The 25,079-nt window shown below is 41.1% G+C and overlaps 1 long non-coding RNA gene across 1 annotated transcript in view; it reads left to right on the top strand.

Annotated features, from left to right (window-relative positions):
• The window catches only part of LOC307215542, a 59,213-nt gene extending 39,245 nt beyond the window's left edge, over window positions 1-19,968 (top strand). The window contains exon 4 of the long non-coding RNA XR_013838562.1: window positions 19,885-19,968. This is a non-coding gene — a long non-coding RNA (uncharacterized lncRNA). The remainder of the gene's footprint in view (window positions 1-19,884) is intronic.
• Window positions 19,969-25,079: the final 5,111 nt, after the last annotated feature.

Below are 25,079 nucleotides of genomic sequence, written 5' to 3'. Positions count from 1 at the left end.
GCAAGCAAGGTCTGCATTCCGGCACTGTTCATTGATTGAGCTCTCAGATGTCTGCTCTGAAGTTCACTAGGGCTTGCATAAGACATGGATCTGCCTTGCAGCCATTTCAAAGTTCAGTTAAAGGAGAGGAAAAAAACTATGTTGTGGTTTTAAGTCAGCAGGGGAAAACCGATACATGGAAGGCAAAGAATGAAAAACTAGTAGTGGATGATAACAAAAGAAAACCCTCCATTACCTAAATGTACATCCTACAACAAGTGCAGGACAAGTGGTTCATGTGGTATGGAGAAAGTAGTGCTTTGTGGGGCTTCATTGAGAAATGTTGGGACAGGGAAGACCAGGGCTTTATACTTCAAAAAACAAACAAACAAACAAACAAACAAACAAACAAACAAACAAAAACCCCTCCTTACCCCTTCTCCTCCCACATGGCCAGCATCATAACTATAGTGGCCTTCCTCACCACTCTAGGTGCCCATTTATCACAACACACAGGCAATAGACAAGATATTTGGTTCAGGGATCTACAACCCCCAAGTCCTAGCAGAATGAAATAATTTCAGTTGCCATGCATTCTAATTCCATATGTGATGGGGAGAGGCTGTCACTGTGAGCAGTAATTCTTGATAGCTAGACTAGTGCTGCTGTGTAGCCTGATGTAGTCACTCTGGTATGATTCAGGCATTTAGTAGGCACAACAGTACAAGCCTCTGGGGACTCTACTACTTCAGGCATGTACTAGGGAGAATCATCTGTTCGAAAGTGTCTTTGCATTAACAATTCCTTCTGTATACAAAAGTGACCAGTCACGTAATAAGCTTTCTTCCTGACATGCCAGCTTTGTAAGCGCAAAGAGAGATTTTGACATAGAAGTACTTCCCAACATCTAAGCCCCAACTTTTATGAATTTCTTTTATGAATTTCTTGAACATTTGAATTAACTTCAATTATAGCCACTTCTCATAGTAATTTTGTCCTTAGGTGCATGAGTATAAACTGACATACACTGCATCAAATGTTAAGTACTGTATGTATGTATGTGTTTACATACATACTGTAAACTGGAATTGTAAATAGGAAAGCTCTATTCAGTGCTATTTTTCTAGAAAAAAGGTGCCAGAACTCACCCCAATGCATCCATTCTCTTATAATGGCAATGGCACCCACCTGAGAAGTTCCCAAATTGAGTTCCTGTGAGTTCTGGTTGGAAAGAAGCCCTGGCTATATTGAAATGGTTTTTTTTTAATAAATATTTATTGAGATTTTACAGAATCATAACAAAATACAGAAAAAGAGAAAACAGAAAACAGAAAAATACAAGATACAAAAAACAAAAAGTAAATAAAAAGAAAAATAAAAAATAAAAAATCCCTCTTTCCTTTCTTTAACTTTAAAATTCATTACCTTGTTTCCTTGACCTCCTCACACCTCCCCTTTTTGTATTCCCATTTACATAATTAAATCAGCAAATCCTTGCCCTCTTTCAATTTATCATCTTTAACTTTGTATCTTAACATATCACAACTCAAATGTTTTCATCCATCAATTTGTTTTTACATACTCTTTCTAACTTTATCACTAGTGTCACTTATTTTCAATCCAACATCATTTTAGTATTCATAAATTTTACACTGTTTCTGTAGATAGTCTTTAAATTTCTTCCAGTCCTCTTCCACCAACTCCTCTCCCAGGTCTCAGATTCTGCCAGTCATCTCCGCCAGCTCCATATAGTCCATCACTTTCATCTGCCATTCTTCCAGGGTGGGTAAATCTTGTGTCTTCCAGTACTTTGCGATAAGGGTTCTTGCTGCTGCTATAGCATACATAAAAAATGTTCTGTCCTTCTTTGACACCAATTGGCCGACCATGCCCAGGAGAAAGGCCTCTGGTTTCTTCAGGAAGGTGTACTTAAACACCTTTTTCATTTCATTATAGATCATTTCCCAGAAAGCCTTAATCTTTGGGCACGTCCACCAAAGGTGAAAGAATGTACCCTCAATCTCTTTACATTTCCAACATTTATTATTGGGCAAATGATAAATTTTTGCAAGTTTGACTGGGGTCATGTACCACCTGTACATCATTTTCATAATATTCTCTCTTAGGGCATTACAAGCCGTAAATTTCATACCGGTAGTCCACAACTGTTCCCAGTCCGCAAACATAATATTATGACCAATATCTTGTGCCCATTTAATCATAGCTGATTTAACCGTTTCATCCTGCGTATTCCATTTTAACAGCAAGTTATACATTCTTGATAGTATCTTAGTTTTGGGTTCTAGTAATTCTGTTTCCAATTTTGATTTTTCCACCTGGAAGCCAATTTTTTTATCCGAATTGTATGCCTCTCTTATTTGAAAATAATGAAGCCAATCTCGCACTTTATCTTTTAATTTCTCAAAACTCTGCAATTTCAATTTGTCTCCTTCTTGTTCCAATATTTCCCAATACTTTGGCCACTTGGCCTCCATATTGAGTCTTTTAAAAGCCTTTGCTTCCATTGATGACAACCACCTTGGGGTTTTATTTTCCAATAAGTCTTTATATCTTATCCAGACATTAAACAATGCTTTCCTGACAATATGGTTTTTAAATGCTTTATGTGCTTTAACCTTGTCGTACCACAAATATGCATGCCACCCAAAAGCATTATTGAAACCTTCTAAGTCCAAAATGTCTGTGTTCTCAAGAAGCAGCCAGTCTTTCAGCCAGCAGAATGCTGCTGATTCATAGTAAAGTTTAAGGTCTGGCAGGGCAAATCCGCCTCTTTCCTTCGTATCAGTTAATATTTTAAGTTTTATTCTAGGCTTCTTGCCCTGCCAGACAAATCTAGAGATATCTTTCTGCCATTTCTTGAAACAGTCCATCTTGTCCAAAATTTGCAGTGATTGAAACAAAAATAACATTTTTGGCAGTACATTCATCTTTATAGCTGCAATTCGACCCAACAAGGAAAGCTTCAAATTTGACCATATTTCTAAGTCTTTTTTCACTTCTGCCCAACATTTCTCATAATTATCTTTAAATAAATTTAGGTTCTTGGCAGTCATATTAACCCCTAGATATTTTACTTTCTTAACCAAAGTCAAACCTGTCTCCTTCTGAAACCTCTCTTTCTCAATCGGTGTAAGATTTTTCTCTAACACTTTAGTTTTTGACTTGTTCAACTTAAATCCTGCCACATGACCAAATTCTTGAATCAGTTCTAATACCCTTTTCGCACTATATTCTGGTTCCAATATTGAAATGGTTTTTAACATGTTTTGAATATTTTTTTTTTATTGTTACATCGCTTGTTGCTGCCCTGGGTTCCTTTGGGAGGAAGAGATAGATATACACGTAATAGACAAATGAACAATAAAATACATAGGGGCAGACTTTTTCTTCGTGTGGAGAAAACCATCAAGCCCAGTAATTTCCTGGGGAATTTACTGTATGCTTTCAAAGTACATGGCAGCAAAGGTTCTGGGCAGCTAGATTAACATTGTTTTAAAAGACCAAAATACAGCTTGCAGGAATAGAGGAGGCAACGATGCAGCTCTTAGATTCTGAAGTGTACTCATGATTCAATCTAATAAGGTGATTGAGGATATGACTTGATTAGAATGTTCCCCATTTTTTCCTTTAATCAGATGAGTCTACTCCTGTGTGAAATACTATTGCTGGGATAGGGAAGCCCTCATCCAACATTCTTGAGGGAGCATGCATTGGTGAGCCTCTCCCTAGAAGCCACTGGATGAAGAACCTTTTAAGAGGTGAATCGAGTTATTCCTTTGGAGGATCTTGAGAGGTGGAAACAGGCATCCAAGCTGAATGATTCATTGGAGGGGGAACATCTCTGCATACTTCCCTTCAGTAGTGTTTTGCTAATATATTTTGTATACCATAATTTTACAAGCACAGATGCAATGGTGATAGGTTGACCCTCCCTTCAACACTGAAAGAACTGGGCTTCTAAAGGGTATGCATCCTGAGGTCCCAGTTCCTGCTTCTCAGCAAACATTTTGGCACCTCCTTAAGTATTGTAAAAATTGTCAGCCTCCCTGCATTTTTGTTTTGGTTTGCCAAAAATACTAATGTGAAAACATCAGTGATTAAGGAATAAAACTATTTGAAATAAGAGCTAGCACTAATGAGGATGATGATTCAGCTGGAAATGTATTTTTCTTCACTGGTTTCCAAGCAAAATGTTCTTTAAAATGAGGAAATGAATGATATCCTTATTTTCTCTCTCCATCCCAGATGTTTTGAATAAAATGGGGATGAACAGTTCTGGCAAGTATAGAAAATGGTTGCATGGACTATTGTGTTATTAATTCCATATCCCACAAGAGACTATCAGACAGTGTTTAATTACTACTTTCCTGGACTCAGAAGGCATGAGATTAAGATAAAGCAAACAGATTACTTTTCAGAGCAAGGTCCTAAAGCAAACATTTTAAATAGTAAACTACAGTGGGAAAAGGATCATGACTATGATATTTAATTTAGTAGAAAAGGAAACACTTTTTTATGCAGTGGATAAAAGTTTGTCAAACATTGTGAATAAATTGAATTGATGGTGTCTGCAGAATTTGGTAGCACCGATACTAAAATAAAATGAAGTTATAAAAATGCAAGCATGAGTAAAGACTGGAGTATATTAATACATGTCTATTGTAAGACAGAGTTGTTCCGCCTGGCCTTTGGCTTGGAGCCAATTTGATTCCCTCCCTTTCTTTCTTTTTTCTTTTCCTTCTCCTCCTGTGATGAGGCTACATTTTAATATTTTAATGTTCCATTATTTTAATGTTGTATTTTATTTTTGTTTTTAAGTTGTAATCATTCATCTTGTTTTTGTTATTGCTTATAAGCCGCTCTGAGCCCGGCCTTGGCTGGGGAGGGCGGGGTATAAATAAAAAATTATGATGATGATGATGACGATGATGATGATGTAATCAATCATTTATGGAAGAGAGACATCTGACATGTTAAAAAACTTATGTCATTTCCCAACATTTCCTAACTTTGTAGGGCTGTGGGAAGGGCTATCTAGCTAGAATAAAAACAATGGGGTTGTGTGAACTGGTGGCATCTGCTCTCACATGGCAGGGCAGTCCATGTGCACACTACCCCCCCCAAAGGAAGCCTGAAAGCATCAGTTTGTTCATATATGAGGCATGAATACCCTCAAGCGTTTTAGCTAAGTAAGGTCATAACTTGAATAATCATTGTTAGGTATCTCAGGGTCACGAGCCTCTTCCCTCCCTCCAGTCATGTTAATCACGGTGAATATCTTAGGTGTAAAAGGAGTCCATGCAACAGCAATGTACCATATCCTTTTAAAAAAAAAATAAAAATAAATAATATTTATTACTTTTAAAACTTACAATAAGGAAAGAGAAGAAAAAAGACAAAAAAAAAACAAGAAGAAGAAGAAAGGGAAAAAACAATACAATACAATACATAAACAATACAAAACACAACATTAACCTAAACAAAACAAAACAAAAACAATTTAAAAACATACATCATACCATTTCAGTAATCTATCTTTCATACCCTTGTTTCATCGACCTCCTCTCACCTCCCTTTTTGTATTCCACTTCTATTAATTGTTTCAGCAATTCCTTTCCATCTTTCTCTATTTTCTGTCATATAAATATCTTAGCTTATTTTTACCCTTATTTTCCATTAATACTATAATGCTTATTTATGCTTAACTCCTTATAACATTTCTACTAAAGCCATAAGATTTCATTCCAACATTTTTCTAACACTCAGTAATTTTACAATATTTCTGTTTCTGAAAGTAAACTTTAAACTTTTTCCAGTCTTCTTCCACCATCTCTTCTCCCTGGTCTCGGATACTGCCAGTCATTCGTCAATTCCAAATAGTCCATCAACCTGGTGATCTTCTGTCCGAAGCTCTTAACTCTTTTCCAAGTCCCTTCTGCAGGTCTTCTTCATATTTATACATGCACTTTACTTTGTCTTCTACTGATCTTGTTCTTATTTTCCTTCCTTTGATACTGAAGAGCAGATCTCGGGGAAGCTCCAACCTAGCAATGCTTTTATTCCTTCTCGACAGGTCAACCAAATCTCCATGGTTAAATCTAAAATCCATAAGGTATTTCAGGACATGTTTCAAAATTCCTCCAAATCCAAAGGCCCCCACAGCTCCAAACTCCTCACGACCCAAGTCCAAATCCCAAAAGTCAGTAAATCCCTGCATGAAGGGATCTATCCAACTTTCCTTCTCCAGTCCAGGCAGGGCTCCGATCCTCAAAATCTGACTTTTTCTAAATTCAATCATAAAAGGCCTCAACTTATGGTCCTCAATTTGCCTCTGTAAGGCTGGGGCTTCCACTTGTATTACTTTAGGTTCAACAACAGCAACTTTCTCCTTCGCCTTCTCGACAATTTGCCCTGTCAAAGTAGATTCCTGTATCAGATCCTGAATAATTTCTGTATTGATGTTCACTTTTTGTCCCAAAACAGTCACTTTTTGTCCCAAGTTATCAATTTTAGTAGTCATGACATCTGTCTTCTTGTGGAGTTGTTCAAACGAGTGACTTATCTTGCATAATGCAATCACTAAAGCTTCTTCTGTCGACATTCTCAAATAGTCCAAGGTCAATCCCTGATTCTCACAGTCTCTTATCTTGCAGCTGGTTCCCCCAGCTCAGCTCTTATAACAGTTTCAAAGGCTCCCTCTAGAGGGAAACAGTTTCTATTTGTGTCAATCCTTTTAAGCACAGTTCAAACAGTAAATATAGTTTCAATTTTCAGTTACTTTTCCTCCTTTTTATACGCAGAAAAGGAAAATAGAAACAATATATTTCTCTTATTTAGCTAACTGTCAAGATACATTCTATTCACAGCCAATGAACTTCAAAACGTCAATCTTACTGGCAGCTCCTTTTCCAGGTTCAGAGCAGTGGTGATTTAATTTTCAACACTCTCTCCTGCAGGCTTGTGTGATCCAAAATTTCCCCCCTCTTCTCCTGCTTCCAAGGGGGGTTTAATAGTTTTAATCATTGGAAGTTTTATCCTTTGCGAAAGATTTTCCAAGACCTTAGCTTGCAGCGTCTTTGCTTCAATCTATTTACAAAAGGGGAAGGCGGACTTCCTGTTTAAAACCTTCCCGTTTCAGTGCCAAATTAAGACATTTATAGATCCAATTTTCCGTTCTACTCATGGGTAGTTGTTTAAAATCGAATTGTCCACAGGAAAAAGTCAGCGCTCTCCGGCAGCAGCAATGTGGCTTGACTCCGTGAAAGAAGTAATCAATTTGAAGCACCGCGCCGCTCACCCCACGTCGCTCCGGATCCCCGAAACCGGGTCTCCCCACAAGTAGGGGAGGTGCAAAAGGTTCCAGCCGAATCCCAGGTTCACAGGCTTCTCCTGCCTGTGATTTTTAGTGGGTCTCCGCCTTCGCCGTGGCGGCCAGACCCTGTTTCCATGGAGTAAATTCCTCCCGATCAGAGCAATTCCGCCATTGCCAGAGGCGCTAATCCAGAAGTCTAGCAATGTACCATATCCTGATATAACCAGCTGCAGTGTCTCTTCCTTTGTCACCGTGATAAAGGATGTGTCAAGCATCACAAGCATCTCCCCTTTCCTCACATACGATGCTACAATTAGGATCCCACTGTATTATATTCAGAGTTCAGCAACTGTTAAATGTGCTATGCCAGCATCACACTAACTACTATATCAGTCATGTTAGATGACCCCCTTGAAAATTGCTGCCAAAAGTTTATGTGTCAGAAATCACTTTCCAAAATGCTTATGAAGTGAAGAATTTTTCACAGCCCTGTAGACATGGAGAACTGTCACTCAATGCAACCAAGCGGAGCAGTTTATATTCGAAGACATGCAATTCAAAAGCCTTGCTTGGACAATTGCTACCCGTCATCTGTCAGCCATTGCGTACCATGTTTAGGCAGATGTTAACCCTAATACAGTAAAATAACCCCTGGAAATCACTACAAGAGATCCAATGAGTGCCTCTGCTTTATTTTCAATATGGATGATCCATAAAGGTTGTAGTCCAACGTAATTGCTCTCAAATGCCATCTATTGTGAAATTAAAACTTTGGATAAAATCTAGACCTCCATTTGTTCTGTATTTTATATAGGATTCATTTTTACTTGAACATTTATCCTGTTCCCAGAACAGATCATTAAGTGAGATGGCTGTATGAATCCCACCCCATGCCTCTAAATATCCTGGTAGGTGCATGTATACTGGAAAACGTGTGTGGGTGATGTATAATGAAATTCCACACAGTAATTCATAAATGGAATAGGTTTTTTCAGACAGAATTTTGTAACACATGAAGGAACCTTGTGTGTTAGAATACAGATAATGTATGCGTTCCCATATTAAATCAGGTCCCATGCAATGCACCCTGATGTTCTTGAAGATACATATTTTTAGAATACTATATCTATTCCAGATATAGCTGTAGATCCTTATTACCATTTATGTGGATGCGGTGGCTGAAAACTATGTCACTCAAATTGTTCACTAATCATCCAAACAGCACAGACTTATGAATCTTGAAAGCTGATTGGTCTTACTCACTGACTTGTGAGTTCAGTCAATTATGAGATGAATTACTTCGCATGAGTAAAGTAAAACATGTAGGGATTTTATATCATTAAATCCAGCAGAGTAAGTTAGACATAAATTAGGTAAATCAGCTGGTTAGTTCACATTCACAATACGCTTTTGAAGAATAATTTTTCCTTTGAGTGAAGAAGATTGCAGGACAAGCTACCAGCAGGACTTTCACTTCAAATGGGATTGCTCTTCAAGCATACAAGCTACTTAACTCCTGAAAATGCAGGTTCAGCTTCATGCAAAATTAAATATCAATAGGGCAATAGCACCAAGGAAGTTGGCTTTGTGGGCAAGTAAGCAAATGGAAAAAGGCTCAGGTCAGGTAAACTTTCTAAAATGGTTATTTATATAGCACAGTAAAAGTATCTGACATTTCAGGAAACCTCTGTTCAAGGAAGATCGCTTCCCTAAACAGTTGGAAAACAAATACAGATGTCATGAATTGGCTGTTATCTTGGATAACATTTTCTATGAGATAAGCAAACACCACTGTGCGAAAGCTTCACCATTATGTTAAGGAAGCAATAACATCAGCACGGCAACCCCAAACTCAATGGCATGGAGCTTATTAATGCAGCCAGTATAACTTACTTCTTTAGTTTTTTCTTTATTGGAAACATTTATTTAAAACTTTTGAAGACAGGGGGTGATTATTTGATTTCCATGATCTCCTTGAAAATGCTTGACAGCGACACCAGCAACCATAGCACAGCATGTGAATTTATTCCCTAGCCAATGCCTACTAAGATTTACAAGACTTAAGTTTAATCATGAAACCGTAAAGATAATCCTACAAATTAAAGGATTGTCTGAGCTACTGCTGTAACTATGACTCTGGGTACTTGTTATGTTGTCCCCATATTTTTAAAACCAAGTTTTAGTAAACTGTGACTATGATGTTCCTGTGAAAATCTGATAAGATCTTAATTGCACTGGCCATCTAATTGCTTTATGGCCCCAATTAGCCCCAGTGGTCCGGCACGCTCCCAGCCAAGCTGCGCAGACCTTTTTCTTCTCCGGTTTCGTCTAGCAGAGTAAAAACACAGCGGATCAAAACTGTCGCAGTCTGCTTCAGATCCAGACAAACACCAAGCAGTGTGTATGTCCAAATTCAACAGTTCTTTATTGCAGCAAATATTTACAGCTCAGCATTTCCCAAATTCTCCTGGACTGCTAGCATTCATGGCGTCCAGCCCGTCTCTCTCAGCGACACAGAGAGAACAACAAACTCCTCCCTCCTTTCCCACGTCAGAATGGGAGGCACACTCAGAACAAACATTAACCCAGTAAGTTCTGAACCCCAACACCCCCTCTTGTCGAGCATTCTGACAAGACCTGTGGATGTACCTTTGCAGACCTCTGTGAGATCAATCCCTTCCCCAATGCCTTGCGCCCTCTCCTGGCGTCCCTGTCAGGCATCTGTGGAACATCCTCACAACTCTCAGATTCGCACTGTGCGAAACTTGCCCACGCACCTGTGGCCTGATACCTCTCAGGTGGAATTCCCTTCGTTGTGCGACTGGACCTCCTGGGCACAAACTCAGGCACTGCCTCTGACTCACTGTGGTCAGCAGGTGTGTCCTCTGCATCCTGGGATTCCCCCTCTGACTTAACGCGTCTTCGAACCCTTGGAATTACCCTCACAGGAGAACTAGGCTCACTCTTGGGCTCCCTTTTTACAACTTGCGGAGATGCCCCATCCTGCTCCTGACTTTGGTCAGTGAGCTGATCGTCATCAGCAGACTCAGCCCCTGGCTCTCCTTCCTCCTCATCAGAACCTTCCTGCTCTGAATCGGAAAGACATTCTGAAAGAATATCGCGTCTGGCAGGGGTCTTTGACCTTTCCTCCTGCTTACAGAACTCAGCGTGTTTACTGATCAGCAGCTTACTCTGATCACCTGACGGGTACGCAAACCTCCACGCACGAGCCGTTGGCTCATACCCACAGAAGATCATTTTCTGGAACTTGGGTTCACCTGGCCCTCGCAAAGCTTCAGGCACCAGCAGCGAGGCCGTTGATCCGAACTCACGGAGGAAGTGTACCTGAGGCTTCCTCCCGTGAAGCATGAAAAACGGTGTGTCTCCTACCACTGAATTGTAGGACCGATTCCAGGTGAAGCTCACATATTTAACTGCCTCCATCCAAAACTTCGGAGGTAACCCAGAATCTGACAGCATCACCTGTGCAGCCTTAACCAGAGCCTCACTTCTGAGCTCTGCCACCCCCCTCTGTTGAGGAGAAGTCACTGTGTGACTTATCCCTTTCTTGTGAAAGAACTTCTGCAAAGCAGACCCAGTAAACTGTGAACCTCTGTCACTAGCAATTTCCCTGACTCTGGTGGAGAACATTAGTTCCACCTCCTCAATCCAACGACTAATCAGCTGTGCAGCATCTTCCTTGGATTTGAGACCATGTGTCCAGGTGTTCTGCGAAAAATCATCCTGCAGTGTCAGCAGAAACCTGGCCCCTCCCAAACTTGGTTCCTTCATGGGACCCAACAGATCTATGTGCACAAGATCAAAAGGTTTTGTGGTTACCCTCTCCACCCTGGGGTAACTGCACCCTCTTACCTTTGCCTGTCTGCAAGCCTGACAATCTAGGACTCTTGCACATTCCGCAATTCTACATCCTTTGGAAACCTCAGGTAGCACCTGTAGTTCTTCAAGACAGGCATGGGCTGTCTTCTTATGCCACACACACGAACATGAAACATGAGTGGGAACTGTAGCACGCAGGGCTTGTGCTTTCTCAACCTTCCCCTCACCCTCCAGAGACGTTTTAAGAATGAAGAGATCATTCTGCCCCTTTGCAACTCTGACCAGTTGCTTCCCTCCTTTGGAGATTGTACAAACATCGTGTTCAAAGCAAACCTTAAACCCCTTTTTCAACAAATAAGGCACAGATAAAATACAGTGTTGCACTCCCGGCACAATGCAAACTTCCATCTGCTCCTGCAAAACAGAAAACAACACATTTACAATTTTATTCACATTTTTCTTTGTCCCATTTGCAAACTGAACAGTTTTTCCAGCCGGAATTGCCTTGCAATTCCACATCTCGACTGCAGGGGTCTCTGAGATCAGGTTGCAGTTAGCTGCTGAGTCGATTACAAAGCGAAAATCAGTGTGTCTCTCAGAGCTGTCCTCAAACAAAGCCATACTGGCAACAAACGTATCGCTGCCCCCTGTCTTTGGGCATCTGCAGCAGTTCTGTCTGGTTGTCTTGGCAACCAACTCCCCCTTACTCAGGACCTTGGCAGCTTCCGTAGAAGTAGCCTCCTCCGTTGCCTTGGAGACCGGCCTGGCCTCTGCGTTCCCACGCGACTCTTTAGGCCTTATCTTCACTTTGCCCAGGTGGCCGACCTTGAAGCGTCTAGCTCTCCGCCGCCTTCCAGATCTTGGCTGACGACAATCCCCAGTGGAAAAATACTGCCCAGGGCTCCTTTCAGCTGGCCTGGCCCCCCTTCTTCCGGAAGAGCACTCTGTGCCAGCCCTGCCCTCGCTGAAACTGCGTTTCACTTCAGCACTCACAGTGGAAAACTTTTGAAACTTGCCTTTGGAATTCTCAGCCCCCCCGACTTGCACCTCAGGGACTAGGGCTTCAGCCATTTCCAGGCTCTGCATGACTCCTCCAGGGCTCTGGCATCCTGCTGAAGTTTCACACAAACTTCTCAGCACCTCCCAGGCAGCCCTTGCTGACTTTACGCCCTCCAAACTGGGCAAAAGTGATGCATGTACGCATGCCTTTAGCATAGCAAGCTCTCTTTGCATTCTCTGCTGGCTTTCTTCAGGCAACGCAGCCTCAAAGCCTGTAATGTCTGTCCCTTCAGGACCCAAGGGAAGTGGTTCTCTCTGGCTTACATTCCAAAGCCCAGTAACCAGGAACCAACCCCTTACTCTTCTGGACCAGGTTGCCCAACTTCTTAAAGTGAGCTTTTCAAGCGGAACGTCCTCAAAGACCAGGCTGTCTGCCATTTTCTCCTCTTTCCCGGGGCCCCAGCTGCTGTACTCACGTTTCACCAGTCAGCTCTCCGGCACCCGATTCCTCAGCTGCTTTCTCAGCTCTCTGCCTCAGCAACTCTTGCCTCTTAGAAGCAGGCAAAACACAGAACGCAGACCTCCGCTCTGCTTCAGTAGCGTCTTCCAGCTATTGCCAAGCTGACTTCAAGACTTCAAAGCTCACCGGCAGACTCTTAGCAACAGTTTTATTAGCGGTAATTAGGTCCTCCATAACCTGTGAAAATCTGATAAGATCTTAATTGCACTGGCCATCTAATTGCTTTATGGCCCCAATTAGCCCCAGTGGTCCGGCACGCTCCCAGCCAAGCTGCGCAGACCTTTTTCTTCTCCGGTTTCGTCTAGCAGAGTAAAAACACAGCGGATCAAAACTGTCGCAGTCTGCTTCAGATCCAGACAAACACCAAGCAGTGTGTATGTCCAAATTCAACAGTTCTTTATTGCAGCAAATATTTACAGCTCAGCATTTCCCAAATTCTCCTGGACTGCTAGCATTCATGGCGTCCAGCCCGTCTCTCTCAGCGACACAGAGAGAACAACAAACTCCTCCCTCCTTTCCCACGTCAGAATGGGAGGCACACTCAGAACAAACATTAACCCAGTAAGTTCTGAACCCCAACAGTTCCTAGTATTTTACAATATTCTTAGCTGTGGGGGAATGTGCACTTTTTATTCATAATGTTAGAATCCTTTTGTGTCATTTAAAATGCTGCAGCTGTTATTATAGGAAATATAAAATATAAATACTTCAACGAAGCTTTTTGGTATATAAAAAGTACAGTATTATACTAAGGTTCTTGGTAGTACTAGGGTTCTCAAATGTTCAAACTCTTGTAGAAACCAACAAGATTCTAATAGGAATTCTAATAAATTATATATTGATGCTACAAAGGATAGTGGAGAATGTTGAGAGATTTCCCCCTCCTGATTAAAACTTAAAAATTGAAATCTGACAAATGTATTTAAAGCTTTTTTTGATAGAGTTTTCTTTTTCTTTTTTACTGCAGCAGCAGGTAATGAGTTTTATCCAACTCTGATTTTAAATATATTACCAAAATGTTTCTAAATGTAGTTTTCTGCCCTGTTAAATGCTGTTAGTGTTGCTCCATATAAAAAGACCTCCATGTCCTAAACATTCAGAGAGCATTAACTGGTCTTTTATCAAATACATGTGTTATCAGTGTCATCAGTGTGCAAAGGTATCTTTGTTGATTCACTCTGTATTTTTAATCTATAATGCAATTATGAAAGTGTTATGTACTGAAGTTCTCACCCTGGGTCAGCAGGAGGATACTGTAGATAGTATTCACTCAGATCCACATATGCAAATAAGGGATTGAAAGTGACGTTCAGTGATTGGATAGTTACAGAAAGTGGTTACTGTTGCGTTGTAGTGGAGCTCTATATAAGCAGGCTGGCTGAACACTTCAGTTCAGTTCTGTTCTGGCCTGTGAATAAACAAGAGGTGTTTGAAGAATCACTGTGTCATCTGATATGTTCACCCACAACTTAACAGAAAGTGTGCAAACAAGAAGACATTTCTGCGCTATAGACTAATCCTTTTTAAAAGTGAAAGTTAAATTTATTAAAACCATACATTAATGGCCTGAAGGCATTTAATTATTGGAGAAGCAATAAAACCTCTATAGAGACATTTCTTTACATTGTTACTGCCCCATCTCATTTTAGCAGATAAGCTATTTTGTGCAGTTTTCTTGCCTTCCCCCCCTTTTTTTGAATGACAAGAACTTTCGCCTAAAAAGAAAGACAATGTGAGACAGACTGGGAAGTTATTTTCTTCATAAAAAACCATTAAATTGTTTATTCTGAAGGGTAGCATTTTAAGGAGAGGGGACTCAGCTCACTGCTAGTGCAGATTCTATGTATGCAGAAGGTTCCAGGTTCTGTCTCTGGGTTCTTCTAGTTAGGGCTATAAAGGCCCTAGAGAATTAGTGTGAACCATTACAAACAATACAGAACTAGTTAAGCTAGGGTTACCAGATGTCCCCGGTTTCCGGAGACAGTCCCCAGATTTGCAAATCTGTCCACAGGAAACGTGGCAGCGGCAGCGTCAGCAGCCCAGAGCCAGCCTGGTAGCGCAATTGGCTCTGGCTGGCTTCAGGAGCTGCTTGCTGCTTGCTGCCACCGCCACTGCCAAAGGGGAACTGAGGACGTCCAGTGGTACAGATCTCCTGCCCCCTTTGTTTTGACAGATTGGGGAGGCTCGGGAGGCTCAGGCGGGCGGCCGTTGCTCAGTTTTTTAGAAAACTCTACTCATTTATGTTTCACAGGGTGCGAAAGAAGGGCTTTGCACCTTGCCTGGTAGAGAAACCGCATTCCTTGTGTCCCTCCTGGGCAACGGCCACCCGCCCATGACTCCCAAGCCTCCCCCAATCTGTCAAAACAAAGGGGGAAGGGGGCAGGAGATTGGGGAAGGCTCAGGAGTCATGGGTGGGCGGCACGCTGTTGCCCAGTTTTTTAAAAACTGTGTATTTATGTTTCACAGAGTGCGAAAGAAGGGCTTTGCACCTTTATACAATATGCATGTGTGCTTGGGCCCAGGGCCTTTTGCCTCACCATCTACACTACTGACTCCCTGTTGCTATTCAGCTTTTTTTTTTTTTTTTTAAAAAAAAGGATCCCTGGAGATTCATTGAAAGAAATCTGGTAACCATAAGTTAAGCTAATTGTTTCAGTAACTGGTATAAGGTAGTTTGTTCTGTGGCTATAGCTTTGTACTTGAAATAGCATATTTGGAACATTCAGTATGTAATTAAGGCAATGAAGGAAAAAAGAAAGAAGAAATCCTCTATAGTGCTGAGGGAGCAGGAATTTTATAAACTGCCCTGCTAGCTGAACTGTTGCTTGTGACGTTTCTTAATGCTATATTTCAAATGCTATTAGAAGCTTCTCTTCCTTCGACTGAATGATCCCTGAGCCCCCTGAAAATGGAAACTAAGCATGCTTGAATTGTTTTTGGTCTATTACAGCAGACATGGCACAAATGAAACTGACTTCCAAAGTATGATTTGTGCAGCACTATATAACATGCACGCATAGGAAATTTATAGCATGCCACAAACTGCTTAACACTCAGCACTCAAACGACTCTCTTTCCACCACATGCTCTAATAACTGGAGATTTAATACAGAACCTAATATTTGGACAGTTATTAACATTGTTTTCCTTCTGTTTTACTGCCTTCTTGTAAACAGCAGCTTATTTAAATATAGTAGTAGATCCAGGGGTAAACAATATTCTATTGCTGTCCCCAAGACAGGCGCTGAAGATCAAAAAGAAAATATATCTGAACTACAACAATGAAGCACTCACTTTTTATATAAAATAAAAAGGAGTGGAAGGGAGAGATCTAAACAGGCTATTGATCTTATATATTTTTCCTATGTCATTTGGAAAAGCATTCTTATATTAATAAAAGACAAAAATGCATGGAAGATATGAGATCTTTTTCACAGTGACACCTTAAGGCATTGAGTGACTGAATCTGCCGAACAAGCTGGTGAACTGTCACAGTTAGTTTGGTGGAGCTGAGGCAGCAGTTAGAGCATCCCATTCTAAGCACTTGTTTTATGACTGTATTCAGGTAGTCAGTTTCTTTTATGTGGTTTTTGTATAGCACCACATTTTCGAGGAAAAATCGCTTCTCTCTTGCCTTTTTGAAATATTATTTTATCTTAGGGCTCAGCAAGATGGCACCCACAGATATCAATATGCCCATCACTACCTCCTATACAAATATTCCTGCTTTTACTGGCTCTCTAGTTTGGGCCCCCACCCCATTAAACATGCCCACATTTCATGAGTTGCTAGGATTCTGAAGAGAGGAGAGGTGCTTCAGCTTTTCTCTGTGAGTGATTGCAGTTGTGGCCAATTTAGTTGTCACATTCACACCATTGTTGTGGCTCTCTTTTTCTGCTCTTTCAGGTATAGCATCCATTTTATGTTATGCCATATGGGTATGGCAGCCATTTTGTGACTGGCATCCACACATCTTCCTAAAAATCCAAATGTGCCCAATGGTCCAAAAAAAGATAATCCTTGCTTTGTTGTAGGGGAAACACCTTAAGATTTCATATTCAAGGAAACATTGAATGGGTCATTGTGTCTGGTTGTTAACCAGAAGGTTGGTGGTTTGAGCCCATTCAGGGATGGCTGTGGGCAGGATTAGTTGTGGACTAGATGTCTCTTGAGGTACCTTACAACTCTTCAATACTATGATTCTATGAATCTCAGATCTACACCAATGAGTTTGATAAGAGTAGGCAGAAGGGGATGACAGACATGAACCTGATGATTCCAAAACTTGAGGGGAAGGATGAACTGAGCTATGCCATTATCCCCCCTCCCCAAGAGTTTGACTACTTCTATCTAACTTCCATCAGAGGGCAGAAGTGCCTCAGATGGTCTCCTGAAGAGTCAGGCGCCATTGATTCTTAGGACCCCTGCAGCTGAGACAGTGATGTCCTTGTGAGCTTTGGCTTTCTATCACTTGTTCTGTTGAATGGACAGTTGATTATGTAGGAGGCAAGTGCTCAGTACATCTCAATATAATTAGTGTGTGATGATTTCTTGGGCAGAAAAGAGAGGACAACAACAAGGGTAACAGATATGCTTAAATCGCACTCAGTCTCCCTTTCAGCTATGCTGACAGGATATTTTGTTCCTTTCAGTCTCTGAATCCCTACTGTTGTATGTGACCAACAACCATATTATTTTTCATGAAGTTTTTCTCTGCTCCAGTGACACCGAGTCTGGCTGCAACAGCTGTAGCATAGGGAATGATTGTCACAGCATAGCCTGTTAACGATGAGTGTTTGTTCCAGGTCATGTGAAGCAGAGATTTGGATTCTTGCCAGTGGCTGTGGAAAGGCAGCATTTATTGGTTGGATAAATGTTTAGGACATAGGGGTGTCACAGGGTGTGTCACAGCAGGCTGCCCTATGCAAGGAACAAAATGTACTTGCCTCCCCAAGGTAGCTGGAAGAAACCAAATACAGCTCAGCTACTGGGCTTACTCTTATTCTTTGTCTGTGAGCAGGCATTTTTTAATGGTTCAAAGACAGTAAACAACAGGGAAGTTAAAAATCACAGGGTGGGGGGGATAGGTGGCTAGAAATATAAATTAGGATAACATAAATGTTATGGTATGCTTTATCTGTGTGCACAGAACAGGTATCTTTAAGGGGGAAATCCAGTTAGGAATATTCCATTAGCCTATATTTTTAATTGAACCAACCTAATTTGTACTTCCAGAATTGTTGTGCAGATTAGAAAGAGTCATCATTTGCTTTTTTCACTTTTCTGAATGTTGTCATGCATTTCTTGGTTTAAAAATGTACGAAAATTGAGTTTAAAGCACATAGAAAGCACATTAAAGTACGTATAAAAATATTTATTTTATGAATATTGTGAGTAAAAACACACAAATGTGTATTTCTCTCATTTAACAGCTGCCTATTAATTCAGACTGTGTACCAGAAATATTCTCTTTCTCTAAGTAATCCAACAGAACTACAAATGGGTTCAAGGGGATTATATATTCTGTGTCACAGATAATCCTGGGGACCCATATTCCTCAGAGTTTAGGGCTGCTGCTACTCCTTGCTTTCTTCTGTTTTCCTGTCAGATTAGAGAAGCCCTGCTCATTATAGGAAGTAGTGTAGCAGTGAGAGGATAAGTAACCCAGCCAACCACTCCCTGCCACTTTCTTTATCCTATGGCAAGAGGCAACCCCTCTTTTCTTCAAATCTCTTATTTCCATGAAGAGAAGAGCTTTTGCAACACTTTACCAGCCTTGCCATTACCCACTTGCTGTCCATTCAGGCTGATTACTGATCAGCCTACTCATGATTAAGCAGTTTGTTCCCCACATGTTGTAATGGACTTTATGTGGTCAAGCAACCCTGCCCTGAATCAGATGATCTTAGGGCAGTCATCTCCAGCTTTGTACCTTCCAGATGTTTTGACTACAACTTCAAAAATTCGAAGCCAGCATGGCCAATGGCAGAGAAGGTCCAAAATATCTGGAGGGCACCATGTTAGAAAATACAGCCTTTGGGCAATACCACTAAGTAGGTAGATATGTTCCTCTGTCGCCACATCTCTTCCAACATTTATGAGGACATTTTTGGTCAATATAATGCATATTTACCTCACTTTGATAGGCATCTTGTCTGCTGATGGAAAAAAGAGAGGGTTTAATAACCTCATTATCTTCTGATTCTCTGCTTCCTCCATTTCTTTGTCCCGTTTCATTACAAATGAAGTTTTCTTATTCCAGGAACATGAATTGAGAGGTTTGTGCAGAAATGAGACAGCACCTTTGGAGTTTGCTTCACTGAACAGGCAAAAGCTAGAAATAGGAACAGAAACTTTATTATCTGTAGGAATTGTATTTATCCATTAAGGTGTTTTTATGTGTTGAAAGGAGAGTCTATGATGAGTCAGTGGCTACTTATCATGATGCATATATATTACTTGAGGTATCAAGGCAGCATGACTCTGAGTACAAGTCACTGGGGAACCACAGCAGGAGGGGGACATTGTGCCCAACCCTGCTTGCAAGTTTCCCACTTCCATCTGATTGGTCACTCTGAGAAACAAGATGCTGAACTAGATAGGCTTTTTGTCAGATTTAGCAGGGCTCCTTTTATAGGAGATTCTGGAACAGGCTTATCTAGAGAATTTCTTTATGTAAAATGGGCATGCAAAAGCTGAAAAGCCTGGAAAGTTCAGGAATTAATGCACGTATGGTAACAATGTCTTAATAATTCATCTGGAAGCCCAAATGCTGCTGCTAAAACTTCTGAAGAGGTTCCTGGCTAACAGTCTTTTCCTTTAGGAAGTCAGAAACAAGACAAACAATTATAAATCAAATGTTTTCTGCATGGTAGATTGAGGAAACTCTTTGATCTTTTGATCTTGGAACTGCATTAATTCATAACCCGAATGCTTTTACTTCCTGGCCTGAATCCCAGATTCCAGATGCCATTCAGAGGATATGTTTTCATGATCTATTGTTTGATAGTCTACATCCATTTTTTAAATCTGTATTTGCTATTATCAGGATTACAAGGTTTTCCTTGTGGGACTAGAGACCATTTATTTGGCAAAACTAATTAAAATAACCTTTCCTAAGAAACTATTTCTCATGCAGAAATGTCAGGTGCTTTCTTTAAAAACAACATAGAAGTATTTATTTGTCTGCTTGTATGGCTTGCTCAACATGCAGGATTTGCCCCTGTCCCCGGACACAATGTCACTACACTATATCACAGAACGGATCATGAATACTTGATAAATCCACAGCAGCAGCCAATGATGGTAAGATAATAGCTCCATTGTTATTTAAGCAAACAGAATGCTTCAAGGATTTATATTGTCAGGTACCTTTTCTCACAGAGCTCGGTGCAAAGAAAATTCATATTGTCCATTACAAAATATTAGCATCCCCAAGTTTAATGAGGCTTTCTCCCCCCCCCCCCCCTTTTTTGGGCAGAATAAGTTACCTAGTTGATTAAAAAATCCAAAACCCCAAAGTTCATGTTAAAGCCTTTTCTGTCTTTTTCTGCACATCTGTTTTTAGCTTCCATGGCTGACAGCAAGTTCTGCAGATAAGATAACATGGATTTATTCAGCCAATCTTATATCACACAGTAAACAGACTGATGTTGCACAATGGCAGTTGGCTTTGTGACATCTCCATGCTTCGGAAAATCAAACCATGTACATCAATGGAACTAATCTTTCCATTCCTTCTGTCCTCCTGTGTCTTTTTGTCCTGTCTAACTTACTGATCAACAGAAGTGCATGTGCACATTGCTGATGCACAGCTCGAAAAGGAACCTTGTTGTGATTGTGCACACCATTGCATCAGCATTCCTGAAGACTTAGCAGACAGTCCTCCCCCCCCCAATTGCACATATGCTACTGTCTTTATAAAGCCCAGAGAACAAAAATGGGAGGTTTATAAAGATACTGCCTCTAAGCAAGAGCAGGTGATTCAGAACTCCCAAATTAGGGATGTTGTGTGCACTCAAACATGAGCACTTACAAAAACTAGTATACCTATGTGAATGTTTGCAAGCAGCATTGAGGCCAGAAGGGCCTGCAAGTTCCATTTCCATCCTTGGGGAGAAAAAATACACTTTATGAGTTAGTACGGAACAGGAACTACCAGCTATGCGAATTATTTCTGCTAGGGAGAAGCACAGAAATAATGCACCATTGAAAATGATGCACACAGCATCAATTTCATGCTGGGAATTCTTTTTTTAAAAAAATAATATTTATTAAAATTTTTAAGGGTTACAAAAAGCAAAAGTAAAAACACCATATTAAACAAAAACAAAACAACACATCACAAAAAGGAAAAAAGAAGAAAAGAAAAAAAACCCACAACTAATCTTCCCATAACTTATCTTTCATTTGCTTGTTTCCTTGACCTCCTCACACCTCCCTTTTTTGTATTCTAATTCGGTTAACTATTTCAGCAAATTCTTTCCAGCTTTTCCCATTTTTGTTCTGTAATTTATCTCAATATGATGTAACTTTACTTTCCCTCCTTTCACCAATTAACAGTCTATTTTTTCCTAAACCCTTATAACATTTCTGCTAAAACCACATAACTTCATTCCAACATCCTTCTAACATTCATTAATTCATGCTGGGAATTCTGAAACAGACAGTTCATATCCTATTGCCAGTAGGAAGGGCCTGGCACTGCTGCTTGTCTTCTCCCCAAGGTTACTAGGCTTTTGGATGTTTTGAGTTTTAATATAATAGTTGCAAAAACCTTGTCCCTTTTTGGGAGTTGGGGTACTTTAGTTCTAATACATGTGATTCTATGATTCTATGCTTTTCTCTCACAATGATCCAATAAATCATAGGTGCAAGATGGCTGTGTGGGAGGCAGGGCATCTGTTTGCATTTGAGATAGCTATATTGTCTGTAGTATGTGGTGTAATTATTTTTTTTTCAATTTTACTTCCAGTGATTAGTAGACCCACATAGTTCTGCCAAAAATATATCCTGCCAATGCTTTCCCTTTGTTAGAATCAGTTCACATCTTAGTGAACTGAAGGGATTCTAATATGATTTCAGCAAAGTGTTTGTCCAAATTCCTAATGGTATTTTGGTTGTCCAACTCGTTTAATACAAGTTACATGAAAATACCACCCCGTGGATTCATAGCTGGTTGGACAACTGTATTCAAAGAATGCTCATCAAACAGGAGGGATGTTTTGAGTCTGCTCTTGAACCCAGCAGTCTGCAACGTTTTTATCTTCTTTGCCATTCTTGCTCTCATATAACACCAAGAAGATAGATCTACTTAGGAAAGTGATTTATACAAAGACAGGCCATTCTAGCTCAGAAGTTTCTATGCAGATAGGCAGCGGCTCTCCAGGATCTCCTGGAAGGAGTCAATCTGGATTTCTTAAATGGTTCATTCCCGTAGATCATGCCATCAGTGCAGTCGGCATAACTTGATATAAGAAGATATCCCCATTATGAACTGTCTTAACCCTACTCTACTCTTTATTTGAAGCGTATCCTATAGACTGTACTGTATGGCTGCCTTGACCTCCTAACACTTAATGTAAAGATCAACACACTAATCCTGTGTTCCAATGTTCCTCCTGTAAAATGGAATTGGGTTCCACATAGACAATAAATTCTTCCGCCAAGGTAGACTCACGATACAGGAAGTATATGGATAACCAGTTAATCATTTTTTGCTAGGATCATGTCCTTTCAAGTTCAAACGTAGCAAACAGAATAATAATCAGATAGGAACTTGTAGGAAATAAACAGGGGTACAATGGTTGGGTAGCTCACAGGTTCTAATGGGACCCCTCTCTTTACTCCTTAACAGTCTCATGGATCAGCCTTATGCTTTGCTGAACCATGGACCAAAGAATGGGTGAGAGGTTTCTGTTGCTTACAGTAGCTGGTATAGGATTTTAAAGGAAGAGCTCAAATCTTGCAGAAGGCACAGATCCGTGACTCTGTTTTATTGGGCTTCAAGATCAGGGATACCCCAATATATTTTCTTCTTTGCTTTAGTGTGGGTACTGGAGCAAATTGGCATGCTCACTCCTCAGGCTTGGCTAATTGGAGACTGTTTTACTCTTTAAGATCAGTATGTGTTTGTGGTGTATGATTTGGTGCCTGCAATTTGTTGGCTACCCTACTCAGTTCTACACACTTTCTAGGGTAATGGTCACAATTGAGCCACTTCGTATTGTAGTTATCTGTTTTCCATGGTGGTACAATGATGGCATTACATACTCCAATGCAGGTCTGGTGCCACTTGAGCACTGGTTGAAAGCTGCAGGAACTGAGGAAGCCCCTGACCAGCCTGACCTAACTACATGGCCACTCATCAGCTTCCTTGCCTGGTTTCTAGATGGCTGTTTTATCAATAGACCAGTGTCAGTGATGCTTTAAAATGGTAAAGAATCTTGGCTGCCATCCATAGCGGCTACTTTCTATATTAAAAGATAAAGGTAAAGAGACCCATGACCATTAGGTCCAGTCACGGATGTCTCTGGGGTTGGCGTGCTCATATAGGCCGAGGGAGCTGGCGTTTGTCCGCAGACAGCTTCCGGGTCATGTGGCCAGCATGACTAAGCTGCTTCTGGTGAACCAAAGCAGCACACGAAAATGCTGTTTACCTTCCTGCCGGAGCAGTACCTATTTATCTACTTGCACTTGGCGTGCTTTTGAACTGCTAGGTTGGCAGGAGCAGGGACCGAACAACAGGAGTTCACCCCATTGTGGGGATTCGAACTGCCGACCTTATGATTGGCAAGTCCTAGGCTCTGTGGTTTAGACCACAGCACCACCCACGTTCCTTACTTTCTATCTTAATTTACCCCAAATGCATTGCCTGGGGCTATTGATCTGTGGATAGTTCGATAAAAGCTAAGCACTTCATAGATATATAGACCAGGGCATTGTACTTTTGGTAAATTAAGATGATGGGCAGTTACCATGAATGGAAGCTGAGTTGGTTCCCATTTTTAAAAAAGGTAACCACCACCTGCCCACTACTAAAATACTTCCAGGGAGGGTGGTCAGTTCTGATGCTGCCACTGTGGAAACAGCAGCAGAAAAAATAATGCAGCTATGGCTGTGTGGTGGGCCTATCAGTGGCACTGTGCCAAAGGCCTCCTGCACTCTGGTACTGCCCCTGCCCCGGTATCACAGTGTTCCTTTTAAGCCCCGTTCTGTGCCCAGTAAGGATGGGATGCTTTTGCCCAGTGGCACTGTGGCCCATAGATTGCAGCAAAATACTGGGCAAGGTTTTGCTCAGAATCTTCTCTGTGTGATGGGCTCATGGGAAAAAGCTGTCCCATGAGTCCTTGCTGAAGAGGGGAGGAGAAAGCCTATATAAGGCTGCTTCCCTGGGAGCTCACAGCCATTCTGTTTTGACAACTTCCCACCTACCTACCCTTGGGTTTGAGCCTTCACTGAGCAATTTTGGGTCATTGGTTGACAGGGCCGGAAATAATTCCCCTCCCCCTCTCAACCTGGTTGGCACTTGGTTGGGATTTTTTCCACCTTTCCCTCAGTGAAATTATGGCATTCCTTAGTTAGGTGGAAGAACAATGCATGTAAGAGGGTAGAAATGGCATTGGTCAGGATCAGCATAGTATAGGGGGGCCATAAGGAGCTTGAGGGGAAGACTGACCATGGCAAATCCAAGTGTGGGTTCGGTATCTGCCTGGTTGGAATCTGCACCCTGGTCCCCCACTGAGACTTTGCTTGCTTGGCATCTACCACGGCAAGGTTCAACACTGGCCAACTCCCGTTATACAGGTTTGGAGCAATCCAAACCCAGTGGTTCCATTCCATCAACATGGGGCTTGAGGAATGAGGAACTGATCCTGGGACCCAAAGCCATGCCAACCCTTGCCCTGCCTGCTGCTGCCAAAAAAGATTTGGCCTGATCTTATCCCATCACTGTTGTACAGTCTGCTTATTTTGCTGCTCTCATGGGTCAAATAATGTGCTTGCCTGGGCAAGTGAAGTACACAGTATCTCAAATTTTGCATTACTCTTTCCTACTATGATAAAGCTATAGGAAACTTTAGATATGCAACCTTTTTATTACCCCAAGGAATTCCAAAGTGGAGAAATGTCTTTCAAAGGGCTGCAGGATTAGAAACACAATTCCTGGGCTAGATAAAGCCCATGGATAAAGTGTTCTCTTTACAGATAGTGGTCAGCATTGAGCATGCTTTCCCCCACTTATAAATCCTGGGATTCTCTGCATATATTTGGTAGATTTTAGCATATAGGGGAAACTTTAAAATTGCATTAGAAGTGATGTGACTCAATTTCTTCTAATTTACTGTTTTTATGTAATATCTGAAATGGGTAAAAATCACAGATCTCATGTAGGATATGATTTATGAGTTC

This window comes from Podarcis cretensis (genome assembly GCF_951804945.1).
Source record: "Podarcis cretensis genome assembly, chromosome: 4".
Classification (NCBI taxonomy): Eukaryota; Metazoa; Chordata; class Lepidosauria; order Squamata; family Lacertidae; genus Podarcis; species Podarcis cretensis.
Note: the sequence above shows the minus strand (reverse complement) of the source record. Positions and strands in the feature narration are given on the sequence as shown.